Source organism: Thalassophryne amazonica, chromosome 18 (genome assembly GCF_902500255.1).
Source record: "Thalassophryne amazonica chromosome 18, fThaAma1.1, whole genome shotgun sequence".
Lineage (NCBI taxonomy): Eukaryota > Metazoa > Chordata > Actinopteri > Batrachoidiformes > Batrachoididae > Thalassophryne > Thalassophryne amazonica.
Window position 1 is genome coordinate 19,090,292 of NC_047120.1, and position 17,485 is coordinate 19,107,776.

Below are 17,485 nucleotides of genomic sequence, written 5' to 3' on the forward strand. Positions count from 1 at the left end.
TGTTTCAGTGTAACTGTAGCAGTCCTCACTCTTCTCTTGTGGCTTCTTTTTTCCTCCTCCCACATAGTTTGCTGGACTTTTGAAGCAAAGGGATCCAGTGGTTTATCCTGGTTGTGCTTTATTATCGGCCTGTAATGACAAATGAGTACATTTTAATCAAGCATGTTCATGGTGCATCACATTCAAGCCCCAACATCTGCTGCTAAAAAAGTGAAGCCAACACAGAAGTGCCAAACATGCATTTCCTTGACTGGCCACTTGAGGCTGTTTGTTTTTTTTCTTTTTTAAAGCAATTAATTTCACATAAAATCTTTAAACCATATTTTTCTGAGTCATTAGGCTGTGTTTGTTTTGAGTGACAGCTGTGTCCAGGGTTCAAGGACACGTCAACATGTAGACATGAATATCCAGGAATTAAATCAACATCTTTTTGGTGAGTGGAACCTGTTCTCCATTATGTGAAATACATTTGGTTCAGTTCTTGAAAAATGTCTCATGTAACAATGTTGAGGAACAGAAACATGTCCAGAGAGACTTGGATCCAAATCCAAAGTCACACTAACCTGTTTTCTTTTGTTTGTGCATAGTGTCCTCTTCTAGCTTTAATGGCAGCCAGATGTTCTTTATGGATCTTTTCCTCTGCCTTGATCTTTTTCTGACGTTCTTCTTGAGCCTGAAGCAAATGATAATGAACAGACACACAGACATTTTTTACACAACATTAGAAACCTGACAGTTTTCATACAGACGGGTCAGGTCTTGGAGCACGTGCTGGTCCTGAATCTGATTCACCAAAAACATGAAATCAACACCAACCTTCTTGAATTTGAGTCTGAGGTGGGGGTAGTCCTTAGTTGGTCCTGTGTCAACAACGGGTTCAGTTACTGACTTCATCTGAATAGAAAAAAAAACATGTCCAGGTCCACAAATAAGAAGATAACATTAATTAAAGAGACAGTGGAGAAAATATCTCTTGGATTTGCATGACTTATATATGTCCAATAACATGATATCTTATGTTCCTAACTGATACATAGAAACATGTTTCAGTGTAACTGTAGCAGTCCTCACTCTTCTCTTGTGGCTTCTTTTTTCCTCCTCCCACATAGTTTGCTGGACTTTTGAAGCAAAGGGATCCAGTGGTTTATCCTGGTTGTGCTTTATTATCGGCCTGTAATGACAAATGAGTACATTTTAATCAAACATGTTCATGGTGCATCACATTCAAGCCCCAACATCTGCTGCTAAAAAAGTGAAGCCAACACAGAAGTGCCAAACATGCATTTCCTTGACTGGCCACTTGAGGCTGTTTGTTTTTTCTTTTTTAAAGCAATTAATTTCACATAAAATCTTTAAACCATATTTTTCTGAGTCATTAGGCTGTGTTTGTTTTGAGTGACAGCTGTGTCCAGGGTTCAAGGACACGTCAACATGTAGACATGAATATCCAGGAATTAAACCAACATCTTTTTGGTGAGTGGAACCTGTTCTCCATTATGTGAAATACATTTGGTTCAGTTCTTGAAAAATGTCTCATGTAACAATGTTGAGGAACAGAAACATGTCCAGAGAGACTTGGATCCAAATCCAAAGTCACACTAACCTGTTTTCTTTTGTTTGTGCATAGTGTCCTCTTCTAGCTTTAATGGCAGCCAGATGTTCTTTATGGATCTTTTCCTCTGCCTTGATCTTTTTCTGACGTTCTTCTTGAGCCTGAAGCAAATGATAATGAACAGACACACAGACATTTTTTACACAACATTAGAAACCTGACAGTTTTCATACAGACGGGTCAGGTCTTGGAGCACGTGCTGGTCCTGAATCTGATTCACCAAAAACATGAAATCAACACCAACCTTCTTGAATTTGAGTCTGAGGTGGGGGTAGTCCTTAGTTGGTCCTGTGTCAACAACGGGTTCAGTTACTGACTTCATCTGAATAGAAAAAAAAACATGTCCAGGTCCACAAATAAGAAGATAACATTAATTAAAGAGACAGTGGAGAAAATATCTCTTGGATTTGCATGACTTATATATGTCCAATAACATGATATCTTATGTTCCTAACTAATATATACAACCCCTGGCAAAAATTATGGAATCACCGGCCTCAGAGGATGTTCATTCAGTTGTTTAATTTTGTAGAAAAAAAGCAGATCACAGACATGACACAAAACTAAAGTCATTTCAAATGGCAACTTTCTGGCTTTAAGAAACACTATAAGAAATCAAGAAAAAAAGATTGTGGCAGTCAGTAACGGTTACTTTTTTAGACCAAGCAGAGGAAAAAAATATGGAATCACTCAATTCTGAGGAAAAAAATATGGAATCATCCTGTAAATTTTCATCCCCCAAATTAACACCTGCATCAAATCAGATCTGCTCATTGACATTGACCCTATGTGTCTTTTTGCAAGGAATGTTTTTGCAGTTTTTGCTCTATGGCAAGATGCATTATCATCTTGAAAAATGATTTCATCATCCCCAAACATCCTTTCAATTGTCCAAAATATCAACATAAACTTGTGCATTTATTGATGATGTAATGACAGCCATCTCCCCAGTGTCTTTACCTGACATGCAGCCCCATATCATCAATGACTGTGGAAATTTACATGTTCTCTTCAGGCAGTCATCTTTATAAATCTCATTGGAAAGGCACCAAACAAAAGTTCCAGCATCATCACCTTGCCCAATGCAGATTCGAGATTCATCACTGAATGACTTTCATCCAGTCATCCACAGTCCACAATTGCTTTTCCTTAGCCCATTGTAACCTTGTTTTTTTCTGTTTAGGTGTTAATGATGCCTTTCGTTTAGCTTATCTGTATGTAAATCCCATTTCCTTTAGGCGGTTTCTTACAGTTCGGTCACAGACGTTGACTCCAGTTTCCTCCCATTCGTTCCACATTTGTTTTGTTGTGCATTTTTCGATTTTTGAGTTATATTGCTTTAAGTTTTCTGTCTTGACACTTTGATGTCTTCCTTGGTCTACCAGTATGTTTGCCTTTAACAACCTTCCCATGTTGTTTGTATTTGGTCCAGAGTTTAGACACAGCTGACTGTGAACAACCAACATCTTTTGCAACATTGCGTGATGATTTACTCTCTTTTAAGAGTTTGATAATCCTCTCCTTTGTTTCAATTGACATCTCTCGTGTTGGAGCCATGATTCATGTCAGTCCACTTGGTGCAGCAGCTCTCCAAGGTGTGTTCACTCCTTTTTAGATGCAGACGAACGAGCAGATCTGATATGATGCAGGTGTTAGTTTTGGGGATGAAAATTTACAGGGTGATTCCATAATTTTTTCCTCAGAATTGAGTGATTCCATATTTTTTTCCTCTGCTTGGTCTAAAAAAGTAACCGTTACTGACTGCCACAATCTTTTTTTCTTGATTTCTTATAGTGTTTCTTAAAGCCAGAAAGTTGCCATTTGCAATGACTTTAGTTTTGTGTCATGTCTGTGATCTGCTTTTTTCTACAAAATTAAACAACTGAATGAACATCCTCCGAGGCCGGTGATTCCATAATTTTTGCCAGAGGTTGTAGAAACATGTTTCAGTGTAACTGTAGCAGTCCTCACTCTTCTCTTGTGGCTTCTTTTTTCCTCCTCCCACATAGTTTGCTGGACTTTTGAAGCAAAGGGATCCAGTGGTTTATCCTGGTTGTGCTTTATTATCGGCCTGTAATGACAAATGAGTACATTTTAATCAAACGTTCATGGTGCATCACATTCAAGCCCCAACATCTGCTGCTAAAAAAGTGAAGCCAACACAGAAGTGCCAAACATGCATTTCCTTGACTGGCCACTTGAGGCTGTTTGTTTTTTTCTTTTTTAAAGCAATTAATTTCCCATAAAATCTTTAAACCATATTTTTCTGTCATTAGGCTGTGTTTGTTTTGAGTGACAGCTGTGTCCAGGGTTCAAGGACAAGTCAACGTGTAGACATGAATATCCAGGAATTAAACCAACATCTTTTTGGTGAGTGGAACCTCTTCTCCATTATGTGAAATACATTTGGTTCAGTTCTTGAAAAATGTCTCATGTAACAATGTTGAAGAACAGATACATGTCCAGAGAGACTTGGATCCAAATCCAAAGTCACACTAACCTGTTTTCTTTTGTTTGTGTGTAGTGTCCTCTTCCAGCTTTAATGGCAGCCAGATGTTCTTTATGGATCTTTTCCTCTGCCTTGATCTTTTTCTGACGTTCTTCTTGAGCCTGAAGCAAATGATAATGAACAGACACAGACATTTTTAACACGAGATTAGAAACCTGACAGTTTTCATACAGACGGGTCAGGTCTTGGAGCACGTGCTGGTCCTGAATCTGATTCACCAAAAACATGAAATCAACACCAACCTTCTTGAATTTGAGTCTGAGGTGGGGGTAGTCCTTAGTTGGTCCTGTGTCAACAACGGGTTCAGTTACTGACTTCATCTGAATAGAAAAAAAAAACATGTTCAGGTCCACAAATAAGAAGATAACATTAATTGAAGAGACAGTGGAGAAAATATCTCTTGGATTTGCATGACTTATATATGTCCAATAACATGATATCTTATGTTCCTAACTGATATATAGAAACATGTTTCAGTGTAACTGTAGCAGTCCTCACTCTTCTCTTGTGGCTTCTTTTTTCCTCCTCCCACATAGTTTGCTCGAATTTTGAATCAAAGTGTGGTTTATTCTGGCTGCGCTTTGTCATCGCCCTGTAATGACAAATGAGTACATTTTAATCAAACATGTTCATGGTGCATCACATTCAAGCCCCAACATCTGCTGCTAAAAAAGTGACGCACAGAAGTGCCAAAACATGCATTTCCTTGACTGGCCACTTGAGGCTTTTTTTTAAAGTGATTCATTCCCTGTAAAACCTTTAAGCCATGACTCGTTAGGCCGTGTTTGTTTTGAGTGACAGCTGTGTCCAGGGTTCAAGGCCCCACTAACAGCGGCTGGTGCGGAATCTGCCGCATTTGTTGAAGAAAAATGCATTTCCAGACAGACTTGGATCAAATCCCAAAGTAACACTAACCTGTTGTTTTGTATGTTGGGGTGTTGTCCTCTTTCAACCTTGATGACAAGCAGGTGATGTTTGTCACTTTTTGTTCTTTAGTTTGAAGCACATGTTAATGAACAACACAGAAAGACGATTTTAACAAAAGATAAGAAAATGAACAGTAATTAAGAGATATATTCTTGAGGCAAAACAGGACTTGGCATTGGCTGAGACAAAACCTAATCAAATTCAAACAAAACATGGCTGTTTTTGTGGAGCGTGTGTCTGTGCTGTGTTTGAAATGAGACAGTGTTGAAAAAAAAAAAAAGATGATGATACGGGATGGTGTTTTATTAGATTTCTATTCAGTCACTGACTAATGATAGTTGTGCCCAATCATGCCTAAAGCGCTTTATAGAGCGTTTTGTGAACTACTTTCTTGAAAGATTTCCCACATGATACTACAGATAATCCATATTATAACTTTACCGAGGCATTGCTAGGCCAGTAGCATAGATTTACGTCGACGCTACCTGGCTATACCCACCCACACTAGCGAACGAGTATCGGCATACCCGCTTGCTGTGCATAAACAAATGACGTCATAGCGCACGCGCTTCCCAAGAACTGTCCGCAGAGGAAAAGATGAAAAGGCGAGAAGTGTGTGTGTCCCAATATGGATATTCCGGATGATTTTATCATGGATAGTACGACAATGAACAGCAGCCAAAGCAGCCAGTTTGATAAAGGACGCACTGGCAAATTTGGAGAGCAGCGCGCGCCAGCCAACACTTAGAGACAACTTTTTATGTATGCATTTGCTGGGTGTTGTGCGTTTTGAAATGACATTAAATATTGTTAATGTGATTCCACGTGTTGTGTATCTCAGTAAGTGGTAATGAAGACTAAGTGAAGACAGTGCTGTTCACTAAGTATACTTAGTGAACAGCAGTATGGTTTTAGAAAAAGTTGCACTACTTCACTGGCTATAATTGACTGCTGAGCAAGTTACAAATGCAATAGAGATGAAGCAATATACTGTAGGGGTTTTCTTTGATTTACAGAAAGCATTTGCTACCATAGATAATTCTTTATTATTGGACAAATTACAGAAGTATGGCATTAGAGGATTAGCACTTGATTGGTTAGCCAGTTATTTATCAAACAGGTAGTGTGTTCATTTTGGACAAATTCAAAATTGTTGAGGATCACATGTGGGGTGCCCCAAGGATCAGTCCTTGGGCCATTGTTTTTGTTGTATGTTAACGATATAGGTTTGGTGTCAAAGTCTGTGCATTGTATTTTGTTTGCTGATGACACGACTGTGTTCGGTAGCGAGGACAATTTGGAAGAGCTTTTGGAAAGGATGGAGAGGGAATTATTAAAATTTAATTACTGGTTTGATTCTAATAAATTGTCACTTGATTTTGGTAAGAATAAGTGTATTATATTTGGAAATAAGCCTAGAAATTTAAATAGAAATTTATCATTGAACAATGTTGAAATTGAAACTGTATTTGAAACTAAATTTCTTGGCATTTTTATGGATGATAAATTAAGTTGGAACACCCAGATAAATTATGTCAAATCTAAAATTTCAAGTTATTTCAATTTTGTACAAAGCACATTATTTTCTCCCCCAACATTCATTGGTCATGCTGTATCATTCATTACTTGTCCCATATATGACCTATTGTATTGAAGTTTGGGGAAACATGTAGAAAACAAAAACAAATTCAGTATTTCTGTTACAAAAGAGGGCTATAACAGTTATAAGTAAAAAAAAAAAAAAAAAAAAAAAAAAAAAACATATTTGCTTGTCTGGGTATTTTGAAATTTCAAGATTTGGTTGATTATTTTACGATACAGATCATTTACAAAGTTAAAAATAATCTCTTGCCTCTGCATGTTCAGGAGTTGTTTAAAATGAGGGAGTCCAGTTATCATTTGCAAGGAACATTGAGATTTGAAAGAAAGATTCGAACTACTGTTAAGTCAATGTATCTCTGTAAAAGGTGTTAGAATATGGAATAATTGTGATGATAGTGTTAAATCATGTGGTTCATTTTGGTAGGTGTTAAAAGGCTCTATTATGGTATTTCACAAACATATATTTATACTCAGAGAATCATAAATTTACCTGCTCGCTAATCCCACCAGAATTGCACCGAGAATCAACTCAAATCAGCATTTAAGTGGAAACATATTAAAGCACTATACATGTCATAAAGTGTACAAGATTAAAGTAATTGTTTTTTATTTCAGAATTCCCTTTTGTGGAAGATTAAAGTCAATATATTTTTTCGTTTTATGTCAGAATTCACTTTTGCCCCAATTAAAGTTAAATTATAATTCATTTTATTTAAGAATTCTGAACTAATTTGAACATTTTTAAACATATGAGAGTTTGTTACTTTAAATGTTAGGAAGATAAGAAAAATGAAAATCCAAAAATAAAATAAAATACACTGCTCTAAACAATTAAGGGGTTGCCCAAGGTTATTGCATTTTTTCACAAATTGGGGAACCTGGACCATCACAAATTGGTGAAAATGGTATTGGCCACTTATTAATGCCAATTTTGAGAGATTTTCATTTATTGTTTTTATGAACTGCTTTCTTAAAAGGGATTCCACATATGATACCACGGATAATCTCTATTATAGATCTAATTGTTGAACAGTTCTGGAAAGTCTGTTGACTAGTTAAATTAGTTTGCCTTTTATTACTTATTATTGGGGCAGTTTCAGTGCTTCTGTCATCAAAGTCATCTGTTATTACACTTATTATTGCACACTGATCACACTATTATGGTATTTCACACACAAATATTATACTCAGAGAGAATAATAAATTTACCTGCTCACTAATCTCGACAGAATAGCACTGAGAATCAACTCAAGTCAGTGCTTAATTCATTAAAACACTACACATCTCACAATGCTTTTATCTTCACTTGAATGTCAGAATTTATTTTTGTACCACATTTTTATATATTTATATATATATCACATTGTATGATTTTTAAATAATCTTAATTATTACTTTAATCTCCTTCTTATGAATAGTTTTTATTTTATCAGTTTTGTTATTTTACTTCTGTTTTTAATTATGTATTTTAATTTTTATTTTACATTTTTTATGTTGAACTGTTCTGTGTGAAGCACCTTGAGACAGCTTTTGTTGTGATTTGGCACTTTATAAGCTGATTAAATTGAAAATGAACAACATTTTATTGAGTCTTAAATACGAGGTCTGTCAAAGTATAGGTCCTTTTTATTTTTTTCAAAAACTATGGATTTCATTCATATGTTTTTACGTCAGACATGCTTGAACCCTCGTGCGCATGCGTGAGTTTTTCCACGCCTGTCGGTGACGTCATTCGGCTGTGAGCACTCCTTGTAGGAGTCGTCGTCCAGCCCCTCGTCGCAATTCCTTTGAGAAGTTGAATGAAATCCATATAGTTTTTGAAAAAAATAAAAAGGACCTATACTTTATTGACAGCCCTCGTAAATGTGAAATTGGTTACTGGATCCTTAAACTCTGGATATAATAAACTCTACATGGTGGATCCTTGATCTCTCGACATAAACAGAAATAAAATCTGTAGTTTTTGTCAAAAGCATTTCCTTTCAGACATTATTGGCATGAATGTCTTTCCACTGAGCTGAGCTCGTACAGCTGGCTGTGCTGCACGAATGCAGCACGTCTCATTTTGGGAGGAAAAAATGTTAGTCAATTGTAGTTTCTTGTCTGTATTGCAACGTTTGTAAGAGGTGTTATTTTATTTAAAGCAGCAATTCGTTTTGAAGTTATTAATTGCGAGCGGACTCTGTCTCGGCAGAGAGCCACGCAGCGTTTGGAGCTGTGCCAACGGAACGGAGGACGATTCTCGTTTCTTGACTGCAACAAGACGAGTCCCAGTTAGTGACTTTAATACACACAAAAGTGACTCATGACATTTTAATGGCTTTGAGAGGGGTTAAGAAGTGGACTTACCGCATCTGAAGAACAGCAAATCAAAGAACCAACAAGCCAGTGGATTGAAGCATTGTTCATTGATTCACGCTTCAAACTGGAGTCGCGCTGCAGAAACGGTTGATTACAGAGCCACTGCAGGGTCTGCAATCAACGTAGAGGAATGATCATTATCCTGACAAACACCCTCAAAAACAATAGCTGCTCTGAAGGACCGATAAGGGAATCGTTAAGCAAAAAGGCTATTGATATCAGTGGATCGAATCATTTCTTAACAATACTCGAAAAGAACCGGTTCTCGATACCCAACCCTAGCCACAAGCCTGGCGCTATCTTTGAGCAGTTTTGCCCATTCCTCTTTGTAGCACCTTTCACGCTCCATCAGATTGGATGGAGAGCATCGGTGCACAGCCATTTTCAGATCTCTCCAGATATGTTCAGCAGGATTCAGGTCTGGACTCTGGCTGGGCCACTCAAGTAATCATACTAAGTAATAATAATAATACAATATAATAATAATAATAATGTAATACCAGACTACATATTCATCCTGTGATTTGGTGCCAAATCTTTGTTCAAGTCCCTGTTTCAGACCCAGAACCAGGGGAATCCTAGCACTGTGACTATTTTGAGTCATTAAGAGAGGGGTAATCCTCTTTATTTTCTTAGATTCACATTAGGAATCCTGACGGGCACAAGAAGTCCCTAACAAGACCAATACAAAATGTGGAAGAAGTTAATTCAGTTCAGTTGCATGGATGTGCAAAGCAATGAACCTGGTGTGCTGCCATGCAAATTGACATACTCTTGTAAACAAATCATTTATGTGTGTGGTTCCTAAAATCACATGGACTTCATGTAAATTCCATCCATCACAGTCTTCCATCACCAACCAGGGCGACGATATGGAACAAGCCAGCTTGGAGCTGCACAGTGGAGTTCATCTAAGAACGTTTTTCTGGAAATTTCTCTTGCATTTAACTCTATAGAAAGTTAGCTACCAGCCTGTGATGTTGCCATGCTAACATCCACAAAATAAATTCAGAGGTGTTATTAGGTTCCAAAGACGGTGTGTTCAGTTTTAGAAGTGTTTATTTCTTGCTAGCTTTTACATAATACATTAGAAACTTGTATATAACCATACAAAACGAAGCGGCTTTGGAGAGACCAGCTACTGACGTCACTGTACAGCTCTACTCTGATTGGCTGTCACGTCCACCACTCAAAAACAAAACAGAACAGGTTCAAACAATGAGTTTTTAACCTCTCAAAACTGTACCTTTTTAAAATATGTCAAGGTTAGATAGCCATCTTCGAACTTGTCCAAGGTCTGTGTCCCAAGAATGTTCACTGTGAATTTCAAGACTGTGGCAGTAATAGGACTGGACTTATGCTGTACTCAGACAGACGGATGGATGAACAGAGAGACAGACGGACAGATGCCAGGTCTTCACAATACCCGATGGCAATTTGGTGTCCTTGGGTATGCTCATAAATCCAGGAACTTCTGCATCACACTTGGGTGGATCAGACCACACCCAGACCACCTCCCCAAGTCTCCCATGGGGAATAAGTTTTGTGGTTCTAGATTCAAGATTTCCTTTATTTGTCATTACTTTTTCACTTTCCATACATAAATTTAAAAAAAAAATGAAATTGTGTTTCTCCTTAAAACATATCTTAGGACAATAAAAAAAACTACAGATCCACAAAAACAGTGCAGATCAAGATAATAAATATTAAGTAAAGAATAAATACCTTAAAACTGGCCTTAGATGGTCATAGGTTCAGTGTAACCGATCACGGCACGAACCCAACACAAAGAACCACAATGAAAGGTGGTTTGAACAGATTTAATTCTCCACAATAGCAGTTTAACACAAGTAACAGGCTCGACCACAAACAGTCAGCCTTCAGTACCTTGGTGATCAATACTTCTTACAGTGGTTCTTCAGGGGGTTAGGCAGCAGAATTATCCAAAATACAGGCTCATTTCTGAGTTCATTCTCCTGAGATTCTCACACCACAGATTCCAAGAGCAGGTGAAAGACAGGAGTCCAGAATAGCATCAAAGGTCTGTAACCTGGTCTCAAAAACACAGTAACTTGGAAAACGAGAAAGCTGGGTGGAACCTAATACTATCTGGCAACATTCAAACAGCGGTTATAATGGATGTTGAACCTGGAGGTCAAAAACACAGAAGTCAAACTAACCAGTGGAAAAAAGGGAAAACATCACAATAAGAGTTCATCTAACAAACACCACAAGAGGAAAATACCAAATAACATGGAGGGAAATGACCCAGAATGACTATAATATTTGATGAAAACAGAACTGGAGCCAAAAATGAGGGTCATGACATGAAACACTTTAAACATCTAACGTAAATATGCACTGTTGAGTGTGCGTAAGGTGCATCGTGCATAAAGGAATACATTATTTTAAATAACAGTACATCACAGCAGTGGAACCTGCATGATAAGAGAGCTTTACCTTGAAAGGTAGTGCACCGGATAATGTTTGCAGCCATACGTAGATTTCACTTAACAACATACGTCATATATACCCGTACTTTATCATAAAAAAGTTGCTCCAGTTTTGATAAAACGTTGGTTAAGCTAATTGGGTTTTAAAAAGGAATAGTTATCACCACCTGTCATGCTTAGTTATCACATTACAGGGTAACATACGTATGTCACAGAACCGAATGGACGTAGGCCTTGTTTGACCTTTACTTTGGAGTCCAAGACTTCAGCATGGTCAAAACTATTCCATTTCCATATTCCATTTACTATTAGCTCAGCCAGTAATTTACAACGTTTTGTAACTTTAACTTTTGACCTGTTAAAACTAAAATTGACCTTTGACCTTTTTCCCAATAACTCCACAATGTTCAGTCACACAGAGTCCTAACTATAGCTTTTTGGAATTATGATCAGACAAATAATGTGGTATACAGTTGGTCCCTCGCTATAACACGGTTCACCTTTCGCGGCCTCCCAGTTTTGCAGATTTTTTTTAGTGCAATATTGCATGCATTTTTTTTAACAGCGCATTGTGTTCTGCGTCCTTATCAGGCGGGCCGGTCGCGGCACCGCAATTGCTCTCACTGCCTCCAATGGACTTTCTGCGGGGTCGGTAAACGCAGCAGCGGGCCACTCACACCGCCCTCCTGTCTGCTGTGCGGAGCTGCGCCGAATCTGGCAACAGGTCCAAAGACTACGCTCGCTGTTTTGATGCAGATGTTGACCACAGCCGCAGAGCTCCGTGGCCACCGAGAGAGGACTTGGATTCTTTGCTGGTCCCGCATCCGTACCTCCGGAGGCAGTGAGCGAAGGGAGAGTTCTGCGTGTCTGTTTATAATCTTCTCGCCCAGAAGAAAAAAGAGAGTGTTTACACAGGAGAGAAAAGTGAGAAAATGTTAATGCCTGTTTGAGAAAAGTGTATAAAGTGTGTAGTGAGAGGTTTTACAGCCTTAAAACGTCTATAATAATTGCAAAAAATAGCGCTGACTACTTCGCGGATTTCGCTTATCGCGGGTTATTTTTAGAACATAACTCCCGCGATAAACGAGGGACCACTGTACTTTTCAATATGATTGGAGCGTTTTTAAATTTTGACCCCGTGTAATTTTTCATTGATCCCAACCTGGCTACAGCTACCACCTTGGGATGGCCACCATACACTTTGTGTAGGCCATCGTTTACTGAGGCTAGTTATGGGTCGTTTAGTCCCCTTAAGTGGTACTGAACAGGTCAAAATTGACTTCTGGTTGATGGACTATGTCCTGTTATATGATAAGGGAAGCTCAGCTGTGACATTTTGGTCATGTGGCACATCAGCATTCAAGACTCCATTGACTGGAGAAGATGAAGGAGATGCCCAAGCTCCACAGATGGATGGGTACCACCTTGGATCCTGGATGACAACCATCTAAGCAGACAAGCATGGCACCAGTTCACACTTTCTGACCAGACCTGAACGTACGTAAAGGCCCCTTCACACTTACCTTGAAGCAATCGCAAAAAGTTTTTTTTTTTTTTTCAGTTCCCGGCAGAGAAGTAAAGGCGAGGAGGTGGGAGATGTGGTGTCAGTAAGTGCTAGCCTACACAGCAAACCAGAGTAGGTCCATTCTCTTGCCTGCAAAACCGCCTCGACACGTTTGTGCTCCAGGTCATAAACAAACCGCAACACATGTCCACTTTCCCACCGCATCATCACTTTTTCTTTGCATTTTCACTTTGTTTGTGTGTAATTTGCCCAAATACCCACTGAAAATGCCATGGTTTGTACCCCGGAAGTAGAGAAATCGCATCATATGTGTCATAGTTTACCCCTTTAGCGCCCGCCCCCCAAACGAGACTGCCCTGCCCTATTATTCGCAAACAAACGTGAAAAGAACATGTTTCATTGACTGCTGTTCTCAAAAGTCATTCTTCTGCAGTCTGTTTCCTCACTTTACTCTGACATTGACGTTGCAGCTCTTGATCAGAGTTGACTTACTGTCGTGAGACGCCACAGAGGGTGCCATCTTGGAAGTAGTAATGTTATGATGTCAAAATAAAGGTTTTGAAAATTAATCCCAAAAATGTTCATAATAAAGGATGCACATCGTGCCATGTGCAAGCCATATCCAAAGGCTGAGAATGATCTGACAAACAGTCAGAGATATGCAAGCCACATACCCACACACAGATGCTTCTTCCTTTATAGATAGATGTGTTTTCAGTATATTTCTGATTGATGTGTGTTTAATCCAGTGTGGGCAGCGGCCCCCTGGTTGTCCATGAAGGGACTGCAGGTGGGCCAAAAGAGGTCATTCATACAGTGCATCCAGGAATTATTCACAGCGCTTCAGCCTTATTCCAAAATAGATGAAATTCCTTTTTTTCCTCAAAATTCTACACACAATACCCCATAATGACCATGTGAAAATGTTTTTTTTTTGCAGATTTTTGCTAATTTATTAAAAAAACAGAAATAAGGAATCATGTGTGCATAAGATTTCACAGCCTTTGCCATAAAGCTCAAAATTGAGCTCAGGTGCATCTTGTTTCCACTGATCATCCTTGAGATGTTTCTACAGCTTAACTGGAATCAACCAGGGGTAAATTCAGTTGATTGGACATGATGTGGAAAGGCACACACCTGTCTAGATATAAGGTCCCACAGTTGAGCTGACAGTGCATGTTGTTCTATCATGTCTAACCATGCACGTGTGTGCCAGTATGTCAGGAGACACTTATAGCTCTTGCCCTGAAGCTTTATTCACATAGCTTGACACTGTTCATTCCTTCTTTTGGGTCCATCCTCTAAATGTGTCCCCCCCGGATGTCTACATACACACATTGGTTCCTATCTATGATATGCTCACAGTACATCTCCCCCTTTTCCTTGTATGTTCCATTTTTTTTCCACAGAGCCTTTTACTTCTTTATTTTTAACTGTCCTTTCTTCAGCAATGTATAACCACACTGAAAGTTTAACAATTAACCTCAATAGACTAAAACCAAAAGCTGTAAAGTTCTTTATAAAAAGATTTCACTACTATTCGTTTGGATCTTCTTTTCTTTCTTTGTTTTTTTTTTTTTTCAACACTTTTTTTGTAAACAACAACTGTAACAAGTATGACAAACTTATTATGATTATCACAAATCCAGTCTCTGCAGGGCACAAACCACCCGCCCTGACCTGGTGACTGTGGGGTCAAGTATCACCTGGATGTGCGGCCTGGTCCTTCTGAGACATCCAGTTGGCATTTCCACGTAATACGTAGGATCTTGGGGTGTTGGCTGGGCTGCTGATAATCCCAGAGTTTTTCGTGTTCTTCACCCAGACCTGTTGCCCTGGCTTGAGCTCTGGTTTAGTCTGGGTCCTGTGTCTCTTGTTAAACCAGAAAGCTTGTTTTTGTTTCATGTCCTGGTCTTTTCTCCGGAACAGATGGAGGTTTGGCCATCTTGGCTGAAGTTTCTCCTCACTGACGGTCAAGAGTGTCCTGATGTTACGACCCATCAGCAACTGCGAAGGTGACAAGCCTTGTGCCAAGGGTGTGACTCTGTATGCCATAAGAGTCTTATGCGGATCTTCTTCCTTCTTTTTGAGGGTTTTTACAATCCGTACAGCCCTCTCTGCTTCCCCGTTACTTTGAGGATAGTGGAGACTTGTCGTAACACGCTTGAAATAATAGTCCCTTGCAAAGGCAGCAAACTCAGCCGCTGAAAACTGGGGGCTATTATCTGTAACAAGGGTTTCCAGGACCCCATGCCTTGCAAAAATGGCTTTCATTTTATTGATAACCGGGACCATAGCAGTGGATGTGAGGTTGGCTACTTCAATGTAGCGGAAAAAGTCATCTATCACGACCAGGTACATGGCACAATTCCACTGTAACAGATCTGTTGCCACATGCTGTCACGGTCGATTAGGAAGTTGTGTCATCATAAGAGGTTCTGGCGCACTGTGAACCTCCCGTGCACACACCGTACAGTTTTCAACTTTGAGTTTGATTTGTTTAGTCAGACCAGGCCACCATATGGACCCGTGCTCTGGCAATACCTTTTAACATGTCCTGGTGACCTTTGTGTACCATATTGAGCATTTCTTCCTGTTTGTTGGCAGGAATGACAAGTCTTTCACTTTTCATTAATAGCCCATCTACCAAAAGTAGATTTTAGTGATACTGCCAATACACTTGAAGTTCAGGTAGGAGAGCCACCCTGCTTATTGGCCATCCTTTTTATACCAATTCTTTTAGTTTTTTGCATGTACTGTCCGTTTCTTGTGCCTGTTTGATTTGTGCAAGCTCTCTTTCTGATGCTGGCAAATGTTGCAAAATCTGGTTAACAGACAGGCAAACATCTTCTTCCACCTGCTTGTCCTGCATTGTGGATGGAGCTTTTATTGGTGCTCTGGACAGTGCATCCACTGTGATCAAGTTCTTTCCTGGGACTTGTTCTATTTTATATGTGAATTGAAGTAGTCGTAATCGAAACCTCAGAACACGAGGTGGCAGGTCATCCAGAGCTCTGTTGCCTAGTAGAGAAATGAGAGGCTTATGATCAGTCTGAATCAAAAAGTCCATTCCTACCACGTAACACTGAAACTCTTTTTCAATTTGGGCAGATCTGTGCTCTGCTTTAAGTCATGCTGCGTAAAATGAAAGCCACTGGATGCCATTCACCTGTAGGTTGCTTTTGGGACAGGACCCCACCTAAGCCGAAGGATGAAGCATCTGCGGCACCTTTTGTCTCTCTGTTTAGACAGTACTGAGCCAGGACTGTGGGTGAGCTTAGTTCCTGTTGTAACTCGTCAAAGGCACGCTGCTGTGCTGTCCCCCATTCCCAGGTGGTGTCTGCTTTGAGGAGCTCTCTCAGTGGCAATGTGAGCTCAGCAATGCGTGGGGAAAACTTTACAACATACAGTGGGGCCAAAAAGTATTTAGTCAGCCCCTGATTGTGCAAGTTCTCCTACTTAGGAAGATGAGAGAGGTCTGTAATTTTCAACATAGGTACACTTCAATTATGAGAGACAACATGAGAAAAAAAATCCAGAAAATCACATTGTAGGATTTTTAAAGAATTTATTTGTAAATTATGGTGGAAAATAAGTATTTGGTCAATAACAAACAAAGAAGATTTCTGGCTCTCACAGACCTGTTACTTCTTCTTTAAAAAGCTCTTCTGTCCTGCACCTGTTACCTGTATTAATGGCACCTTTTTGAACTTATCTGTATAAAAGACACCTATCCACAGTCTCAAACACTCAGACTCCAAACTCAACCATGGCTAAGACCAAAGAGCTGTCAAAGAACACCAGGAAGACAATTGTAGATGTGCACCAGGCTGGGAAGAGTGAATCTAATAGTCAAGTAGGTTGGTGTGAATAAATCAACTGTGGGACTAATTGTAAGAAAATGGAAGACATACAAGACGATTGATAATCTCCCTCGATCTGGGGCTCCACGCAAGATGTCATCCTGTGGGATCAAAATGATCATGAGAACGGTGGACAAAAATACCAGCACTACACGGAAGGACCTGATGAATGACCTGCAGAGAGCTGGGACCAAAGTAACAAAGGCTAAACACTATGCAGAGAGGGACTCAAATCCTGCAGTGCCAGGCGTGTCCCCCTGCTTAAGCCAGTACATGTCCAGGCCCGTCTGTTGTGTGGGCCGCCAGAAGAGGAGGTACTGCTGGCCCACCACCAGAGGGCGCCCTGCCTGAAGTGCGGGCTTCAGGCACGAGAGGGCGCTGCCGCCACGGACACAGCCGGGGGTGACAGCTGTCACTCATTATCTCTTGACAGCTGTCACCCATCCATGCTTCATCATCTCACTCCATAAAACCCGGACGCCATCTCCACCTCATTGCCGAGATATCGTCAAACCGTTCAGGTACTATTCTCAGCCTTAAAGTAAACTGTGTGTCAGTCTGAACTCTTTTTTGCAGCCGCTTACCTGTGGTGATCCTTATCTGAGAGACCGGCGTTTGGTGTGAACAGCGACA

General features: G+C 39.7%; 1 long non-coding RNA gene across 1 annotated transcript; it reads left to right on the top strand.

Moving 5' to 3' along the window:
- The first annotated feature begins 3,431 nt into the window (after nucleotides 1-3,431).
- LOC117530517 lies at nucleotides 3,432-5,324 on the top strand. Its single transcript, XR_004566396.1, has 2 exons — nucleotides 3,432-3,982; nucleotides 4,137-5,324. It is a non-coding gene; the product is annotated as an uncharacterized LOC117530517 (long non-coding RNA).
- The last annotated feature ends 12,161 nt before the right edge of the window (nucleotides 5,325-17,485 follow it).